This window comes from Phalacrocorax aristotelis, chromosome 3 (genome assembly GCF_949628215.1).
Source record: "Phalacrocorax aristotelis chromosome 3, bGulAri2.1, whole genome shotgun sequence".
Classification (NCBI taxonomy): Eukaryota; Metazoa; Chordata; class Aves; order Suliformes; family Phalacrocoracidae; genus Phalacrocorax; species Phalacrocorax aristotelis.
In genome coordinates, this window is record NC_134278.1 from 131,321,677 (window position 1) to 131,330,015 (window position 8,339).

Here is an 8,339-nt window from a genome sequence, read left to right on the forward strand (position 1 = left end):
ATAAGAACTTATCTCTTCTATATTATATAACGGATTTCAGGATACAAAAATTCTACATCGAGATACAGGGTTTTAAAACACAAAAGTAACTCGACTGTCTATATATCTAGATCAAAAAATAAAGGAGTTTAAAGTGAAGAAAAAGGATAGATGAAGGAATTCAAAGCAGAAGAAAGTCTGACTAGAGCGAGCATCTACGCTTAGTGTGTGTTACATAGTCTAAGTAGATGTGTAATCTAAATAGAGGTTATATAGAGTGAAATGAGCCTAGGTATAACTCTAAGTAGATGTCTAAATAGAGAAGTCGAAAAAGATTGAAGTGTCAAAGTGTAAGTAAGCAGATAGCTAGTCTAAATAGGTGTTTTATATACGTGTTAATATGGAAGTCTAAACAGGTATGTGTAAATAGATATTCTGTGTAAGTGTAAATAGCCTAAATAGGTGTAACTGTAAATATAATAGCTAAGTCTAAACAGGTATTGTATGTAAATGTAAAATAGATAGTATATATAAAATATAGATGTACTCCGTTAGGATGTGTAAGTAGACACATAAGTGCAAACGTCTATACTATATAAGGTTTTTAAAATGCAAAGAAACCGTGTTGACAGAGATGTTTATAGAGAGGATTAAAAAATTAGACACACACCCCACCCCCACCCCCCAATCAACTGAAGACACAAAAGCGCTTTCAAATTATGCCCCTTCCCCGTTCTCCTTCTCCCATCCCGATTTGGGGCCGATTCCCCCCAAATGGGGACTTCCCCCTCTGGGGCTGCATAGGCAGCCTGGGAGCTGCTGCCAGGGCAGACAAACACCCCAAAGCCCCTGAGTCTGGGTCTGCAGTGGGGGGGTGAAAAACCCCAAACAGACAAAACACCCAAACAGGTTTGGGGGAAAGAAAACAATTCAGGGCTCTTGGGAAAGCCCACTCCTGCTGGGTTTGTGCAGCTTGAAAGGGGGGGGGGGGGGGGGGGGGGGGGCGGAACCCCACTAACCATTCTCATGCACAAAACCAGGAGCAAAAATCACCGATTTCTGTGTTGTGGAAAGGGCCAAAGAGCCCCAGAAGTGAACCGTTTGGAAAAGCAATCCCAACTTTTACCTTATGGAAAAGCAAAAAAAGCCAAAGGAACAAACCCCAGAAAACCCCAACAACAAAAAAAGCCAAGTCATCCAAACAGAAATCACCAACACCAAACGACCGCCCCAAAAACCCCAAATTGGGGAAAATTTGGGGTGAAACACTGGCAGTTTGAGGGGCATTGCTGGGGCTTATCTGGAATGGATTCTCCAGAGTGGGTCAGTTATCTGGAGCGGATCACCTGCTGCAGGTTAGCCCAGGTGAGTTGCCTGTTGTGGATTATCCTGGGGGGACCCCCCGGTGTCAGTCATCCCCATGCATGTTCCCCATGGTGTGTCTGCCCAGACATGCCCCTGTCCAGCAGTGTCCGCCTCCTCCCCCCGCCCTCCCTCTGTGTGTGTCTGTACCCTCCCAAACGCTTTCCCCTGAAATGGCCCCCCACATGACTTTTTTTCCCCGGTGACATCCTCCCCCCTCCCCCGCTTCCCCTGGCCTCCTGTTTTGTGCTCGCTGCAGCCTTGTGCTTACGCAGGATGAGCAGAGCAGGGTCCTGGCAGTGCAGAGGCGAGGCGAGGCGCTGCCAAGCCAACGAAGCCCAAGGCTCAGCAGTGCACAACTCCTTTGCAGGTCAGCCACTGGCATCTGGTCTGCCTGGCTGCCCTGCACCCTGATGCACAGCTGCCCCCCTCACCCCAGGCAGCCTGCCTTCAGAAGGGCAGCTGTGTTCCCCTGATTGATTTTCTTCTTGTAACCCTCTAGGACCTGTTGACTTGCTGCTCTCCCTGTCACAGCCCTGATGCCATAGGCCTACAGCAACTGATGGGGCTTACTCCGGGGGGGGGTGGGAAAGGGGACCTTTCTCCCCAGGTTGTTTGTGCTGCTTCTCCTCCCTAGGGCGTGGGGTGGGGGTGAGTGGGGCAGGAGAGAGGACAGTAACGGCCACCTGATTTTTAAAGCAGTCGAGACGGAAGGACTAAAATGCTCGATGGACTTTGGTGCTGTGTGGTGCGGAGGCAACGACTGACACTGCTGGGGCTGCATGAGTGGGAAAGGTGCAGAGAAACAGGAGCTCTGCGCACGCAGTAACAGTTCCATTACCCCGGCGAACGTCACCCAGAGCCGGCGCGGGTCTTGCCCCAGAGAAGAGTCATGGAGATCGTGCCGCTGTCGCCGTGCTGTGCTACTGCAGCCGGGAATCGCGCATGCGCAGTGGCGATGGTCTGTCCCTGCTGCCACCGTGCGGCCAAACTGCGGTACTGCACCCGGAACAGACGCGTGCGCAGTGGCGACGACCTGTCCCTGCTCGCTGCTGCCACCGAGCGACCAAACCCCCCGCACCGCAGGCGGGAGCTGCGGTACCCTGTAGAGATTCCCCCCGCTCGCGGCAGTCACTGATCGAGCATAATCGTGCAAGCAGATTCCGGTACTGCAGCCAGGCAGTTCCGTATGCGCGGTGGCGCTTTATTTTCTGCCCCCTACTTCCACCGACCGCTCAAACCCTCGTAGTACAGGTGGGCAGCCTCGCATGCGCAGTGGCGCCTTCTTCTGCTCGCTGCTGCCACCGTGCGATGAAACAGCGGTACTGCAGGTGAGCGGCCGCGCATGCGCAGTAGGCGCGTTTTTTCTGTTCTCTGCTGCCACCGTGCGACCAAACTGCGGTACCGCAGGTGGGCAGCCGCGCATGCGCAGTGGCACTTTCCTGCTCCTTCTGCCACCGTGCGACCAAACCGCGGTACTGCAGGTGGGCAGCCGCGCATGCGCGGAGGCGCCTTTTTTTCTGCTCTCTGCTGCCACCGTGCGACCAAACTGCGGTACCGCAGGTGGACTGCCGCGCATGCGCCGTGCCGCCATTTCTGGTCTCTGCTGCCACCGTGCGACCAAACCGCGGTACTGCAGGTGGACAGGCGCGCATGCGCAGTGGCCACCTTTTGTTTTCTGCTTGCTGCTTCCACCGAGCGACTGAACCCTGGGACTGCAGGCGGGAGCTGCGCTGCCCTGGTAGAGATTTCCACCTGCCCCTTACCCGATCACGGCAGTCACCAGTTGATCAAAACTGGGTATTGCAGACCGGAAGCCACCCGTTCCCGAGGGTGAAGTTTTCCTCTAGTCGCTGCTGCCACCGTGTAAACAGATTCCGGTACTGCAGCCAGGCAGTTCCGTATGTGTGGTGGCGCTTTATTTTCTGCCCCCTACTTCCACTGAGCGCCCAAACCCTCGTACTGCAGGTGGGCAGCCACGCATGCGCAGTGGCGACCTTTTAGCTCTCTGCTGCCACCGTGTGACCAAACTGCGGTACTGCAGCCAGCAGCTGTGCACGGGCTGTATCGACATTTTGCCGTGCTCACTTCTCCATGCCACTTAGTGACCCCCCCCCCCGCTACCTGGTGACAGCACCGTGGGGGCCGGAACCGTGTAGGCACAGCCCTTAGCGACAGGTCCTGACCCCTTGCGATAGCCCAGTGAGGGTGGTGCTGATACCCCTAGCCACACTCTTAGCAACGGGCCCCGCCCCGGCAATGGGCGGGCGGGCTGATGTCTGACCCTCCTGGCCCCACCCACCTTTGCGACAGGCCCCGCCCCCTGGCGAGGGCCTGGGGGGGCGGGGCCGTGCTCCTGTGCTCACCAGCACCCCAAGTTAGCAACAGGTCCCACCCTCTGGTGACAGCCTGGGGGTGTTGCTGGTGCTGCCTGGCCCCACCCTCCATAGCAACAGGGCCTGCCTGTGGTGATGGTTCCAGGGGCATTGCCAGTGTCCCTTTGGACACATCCCCTTAGCGACAGGAACTGCCCCCTGGTGATGGTCAGGGGGTGGTGCCGGTGACAGGCCCCACCCCCTGGCAACGGCCCGGGGGGGCGGTACCAGCAGCTCCTTGTAATGGCAGGCCCCACCCCCTGGCAACGGCCTGGGGGGCGGTGCCGGCTCTCTCCCCCAGCAACAGGCCCCGGCCCCTGGCAACAGCCCAAGCCTGTGTTTGCTCTGCTCGGGGGGCTCGGTTTGGGTGTTTTCTCTCCCCCCTCCCTCCCGTGCCGGGAACTTCAGGCAGCTCTCGTACAACTCCCGGGGCCTTCACCCCTCGGGGGGCTTGGCCCGCCCCTTTCGCAGGGCACTGTGGGAAGGGCGGGGGCGGGGCCCAGGGGTCGAAGAGCCCCAGCCTGGGCTCGGGCAGCTCTTGCTGCCCGTGGGCTTCTCTGGCGTCGGTGCTCCCGTGTTCCCTCGGGCGGTCGCAGCTTTGGGGCTGTCTCAGCTCCCCGGGCAGGCGTGCTCTGGCATTTAGAGAAGCGGAGGCGTTGCCTGAGGTAAGGATTTCAGAGCTTGGCACTGTTTGGCAGCATCTGTACTAGAAAGGTCCCTTGTGGCCTGCTTTGCTTTTTTTCTCCCGGGATGCTGTTTTGGGCGCTTAGGGGGTGGTGAGACAGTTTAGTGGTATGGCGTTCTGTTTGGGGTTTGGTTTTTGCTTTGCTGGTTTTTCCCCCTTGTTAGATCATTTTATTGTGCTGCTGCAATTCCTGTCTTTACTGAAGCTGGAACCTTGGAGGTTTTCACTAGTTGTGCCGTTCACTGTTTCAGGTGTTGACTTGGCCTCTCAACAGCCGTGGCACAACCTACAGCGATGCTGCCTCTCCAGGCCCCCGCAGGCCCCGCTTTCTTGTCCAGCCAGGTGGGAAAGTGTGGTTGTTGCAGAAACAGCTACGCCTTGTGACGCCTCCTCAGATTGTTGGCTCGGCCCCAACAGCGTACAGGCTGCTGAGGTCACGGCCTCCGCGTGGGATGCAGGCAGCCCGGAGAGCTTTACTCCGCGCCATTTCCGTCCCCTTTGGGCAGCAGCAGATCCGCCGCCGCTTCAGGTGGCCGCTTTCTCAAGGGCGAGGAGCTGGGACGACAACGGGTCGCTGCAGACTCTGGTCAGGGTAAGAGGCTGTTCTCTGGGGAGCCGGCGCAGGGGGAGCGGAGGTACGCACGGGCACTTGTCGGTCCCCCTGAGCAGTAAAGCGACGGGTAAATTGTTAAAGTGCAAATAAATACATATTATTTAGGGACGAGTCGTGACTAAATTTAATCTCAGCTATTACTGAACAAACCAGGCAGTCATTATTCCTAATCTGTAATTTAAAAAAAATAAAGGCAGTCCTTTTTTTATGCCATAAATAGAGTTGTGAGTCATTAATAGCTCGATCTAAATACAGCCGTTATTAAATCAACTGCAGGCATTAATGACTCCTGATCAGAAACAAAATAAGGAAATTTTAGAATCTACAATGAAAATCGAACTGGAAAGCTAAATTGGGAGTGGGTAATACTGAAATTGTAACAGGGTTGTTAGAAAGTTCAGAGGCAGCGACAGCTCCTGCTTCCAACCCAAACAGTAAACGAAGCTTTAGGTTCTTAAATGAAGAGAAATAAAGGTGAGCTGTTAAACAGTGGCTGGGGTCAAGCGTAGGTATTAAGAAAATTTGCAGGTGCGGGTGATTCCTGACCAGAACTAACAATTCCAGAAGATTTAGATTTAAAACTACAAAGCTAATGGAGTGCCACAACCGCCCGGATGTAACTGCAGCCACTTTGGGGGAATGCCCCAGCCCCCCCAACCACCACTATTAATTACTGCCAAGGAGAGTGAAAGTGAAAGTAGAAGCAGTGCAGGTGAAATGTGAGCAGTACACTTTTTCCTAAGTCATCTCTTCATGTCAGGAGAGGAAAGAAAATGGAAAGATGATGTTTGCAGGGGATCTGTGCTGGGTTACCTGCGCGTCTCTTCCGTGCATCCTTGAGGAGACATTTAGCTCCTGTTGGGCACTCGCAGGTGGAGACAGGGTGAGCTGGAGGCAGGATCAGTGCTGTCACTGATAAAGGGATGGGCAATGAGCTGAGAGAAGAGGGGGCAAGGGCTGAAAAAGGGTCACCGGTTCTGCAGGGAAGGCAGCGGGATTTGACTCGGCAACCGCTCTGACGAGTGCAGGGTCATTCACTGCAATGAAATCAGGGTCTGCGGCTGGCCCGGAGAGGCAGCAGAAATCCCAAACTCTTTGCAGGGGTACCAGCCAGATTAGGACAACACCTGAACAGTAAAACCATTTAGGGGAAGCAGAGCTGGGCTGCACCGCGTGGCCAACCTCCCTCTTCTCCGTGAGTCCCAAAGGGGCAGCTCCAAGAATGTGCTGAGAATTCATCCCTATCGCTAAAAATGAGATGCAAGTAGCACCCACCCATGAATTTTATTTTCTCTCTCGCTCTGCGGCTCCTGCCTGCTTGTCTCTCCTCAGTGCTCACCTGCACCTATGCTCGGATGGGGCAGCTGAGGGAAGGTGCTGCCATCCTCCCAGCCCCGGCGGACCACCCCTCAGCTGTGTCCTCTGTCAGGGAGTGCCGTCATCTCTTCTGCCTCCCAGAGCGTGTCCTGTAGTGGCAGACACGCGGGCTTTTCCCTGCACGCGCATACGGGAAGGGAAGGGAAGGGAAGCACAGTGAGAGCTGGGCTTGTCAAAGAGTAATGGGGGTGGTGGGAAGCATAGCTAGAACCGGAGAGCTACAACACAAAAGCAAAGCGGACAGGACACAAAAGTAAAATGGTGCACAGGAATGCTGAGGAGAGAACTCCCGCAGCACACAGGAAATCAGTGTCAGAATCTATTTTCTTCTGACTGCCAAATTAAAAATAATGGCACACTTTGCAACGCTAAGCTCGCTCTAATTGTCTGAACTGTTTCTTTCCAACCCCCCCACCACCCCCAGCACACCGTTCAGTCTCCTCAGCCTGAAATGCCTTGTTTTCCTTTTTTTTTTTTTTAGTGACAGGGCAACTTCTGTTCCCGAGGTGGTGCCTACAGTACAGCTATCTCTTCGAAGACAGTTTGGTTTAGGTCAGAGAATGTTTAGCCTGGACTGAATCAGCCTCTGTTTCTATTTCTGGAAATCGTCGGTCCTGTGCATCAAGCCCAGAAAAAAAGAAATATGAACCAAAGGACGTGGGGCCTGCAGGGCTAGGAAAATATTTGAGAAGAGGTTCAGTGGGGACATGACTGTTTGTCTGTGGGGTGTCCAGGCAAGCAACCCAGCTGCTAGAAAGCGGCGCTGTCCCCAGGATGGCCTCGGCGGTCCCGTCGGAGTCGGGGGAACAAGGACAAGGCAGGGTGAAGAATCTGGCCTGCCGTGTGGAACATGACTGTACAAAGCACGTGTGATGCACTGCAAGTTTACTTGTTTAAACTGTGAGTTAAAGAAGGTGTGCAGTTGCTTTGTAAACAGCCGACACTCTAAAGCTACACCCATCTAATTGCTAGCTGTATTAAATCTATCGTATTGCTGTTTCTGCATCAAAGAAGGAAAAAAGAAAAAAAACCAACACACCTAGGTAAGCACTTCTAAGTACAATGGAAAACCTCTGTTTAATGCATGGCATGTGTGGGTTGTTTTTTTGGGGTGTGGGGGGGTGGGGTGTATGACAAAAACCTGCGAGAGAGACACGCACACACGCACATGTCATGTTTAGCGCTCACCTAAACCCAAAAAAGAAAATCCACTCTTTATTTTGCAGCATTAGCATTAGCTTCCAGCGCACAGCCTGAGCGCGCACCTCTGCTCTCACAGTCTGCTCCCTCTTCAACCGTGTGTGGCTGTCATCAGCTTGCACAGGCTTTGCTCGTGCAAGTTTCCGCGACAGCTTACGAGAAGGCAGGCAAACAAACCCAGCAAGACGCGTAGTGCCTTCCTCTATGGGCTCCGTCCAGCCTTTGTTAAAATGAGCAGAAAAAAAATCTGCTGCTGCCTTTACTCTGACTGACTCTAACAGAGAGCATCTGGACTTGACCCACAGCAAAGCGATGCCCCAGGCAGCAGCACGTATTGGCGCGGACCGCGGTTTCACCCACCTGTTCTACTGCGCCGGTCCTTTCCCACGGCCAATGCCGCAGATGTGGCGCGCCCACCCCCAAACCTCTTTACGAGGGTTCCCTGGGCTCTGCAAGTCGCCTGCTGGACGTGTTGCTGATTCAGGCACGGGCAAAGTCAGCTTCTTCACTGGCCTCGGCCAGGGCAGCCCCATACTTGAGGGAAACTGAGAATATCTCCAGCGAGATCTCACCGGGAGGCTGGGACCTCGTCAGTAGGGGAGAAAGCCAAGCGACTGACACTGAAAGGGAGCTCTTTTCTTTTTTAACTTTACGATCTACAGCCTAGCAAACAAACCTGCCTTTTTTAAAAATGCCCTCTTTTGAGTCTGCCACGTTTGATAAAGATTTTTTAAATTGCAGGGTATAT

General features: G+C 54.1%; 1 long non-coding RNA gene across 2 annotated transcripts; it reads left to right on the forward strand.

The window, feature by feature from the left end:
- The first annotated feature begins 4,036 nt into the window (after positions 1–4,036).
- LOC142055587 (uncharacterized) lies at positions 4,037–7,033 on the forward strand. 2 transcript variants are annotated; one of them, XR_012659989.1, is made up of 3 exons: positions 4,037–4,381; positions 4,653–5,036; positions 6,879–7,033. It is a non-coding gene; the product is annotated as an uncharacterized LOC142055587 (long non-coding RNA). The 2 variants fall into 2 exon arrangements; XR_012659990.1 differs by having other exon boundaries at positions 4,188–4,381; positions 4,908–5,036.
- The last annotated feature ends 1,306 nt before the right edge of the window (positions 7,034–8,339 follow it).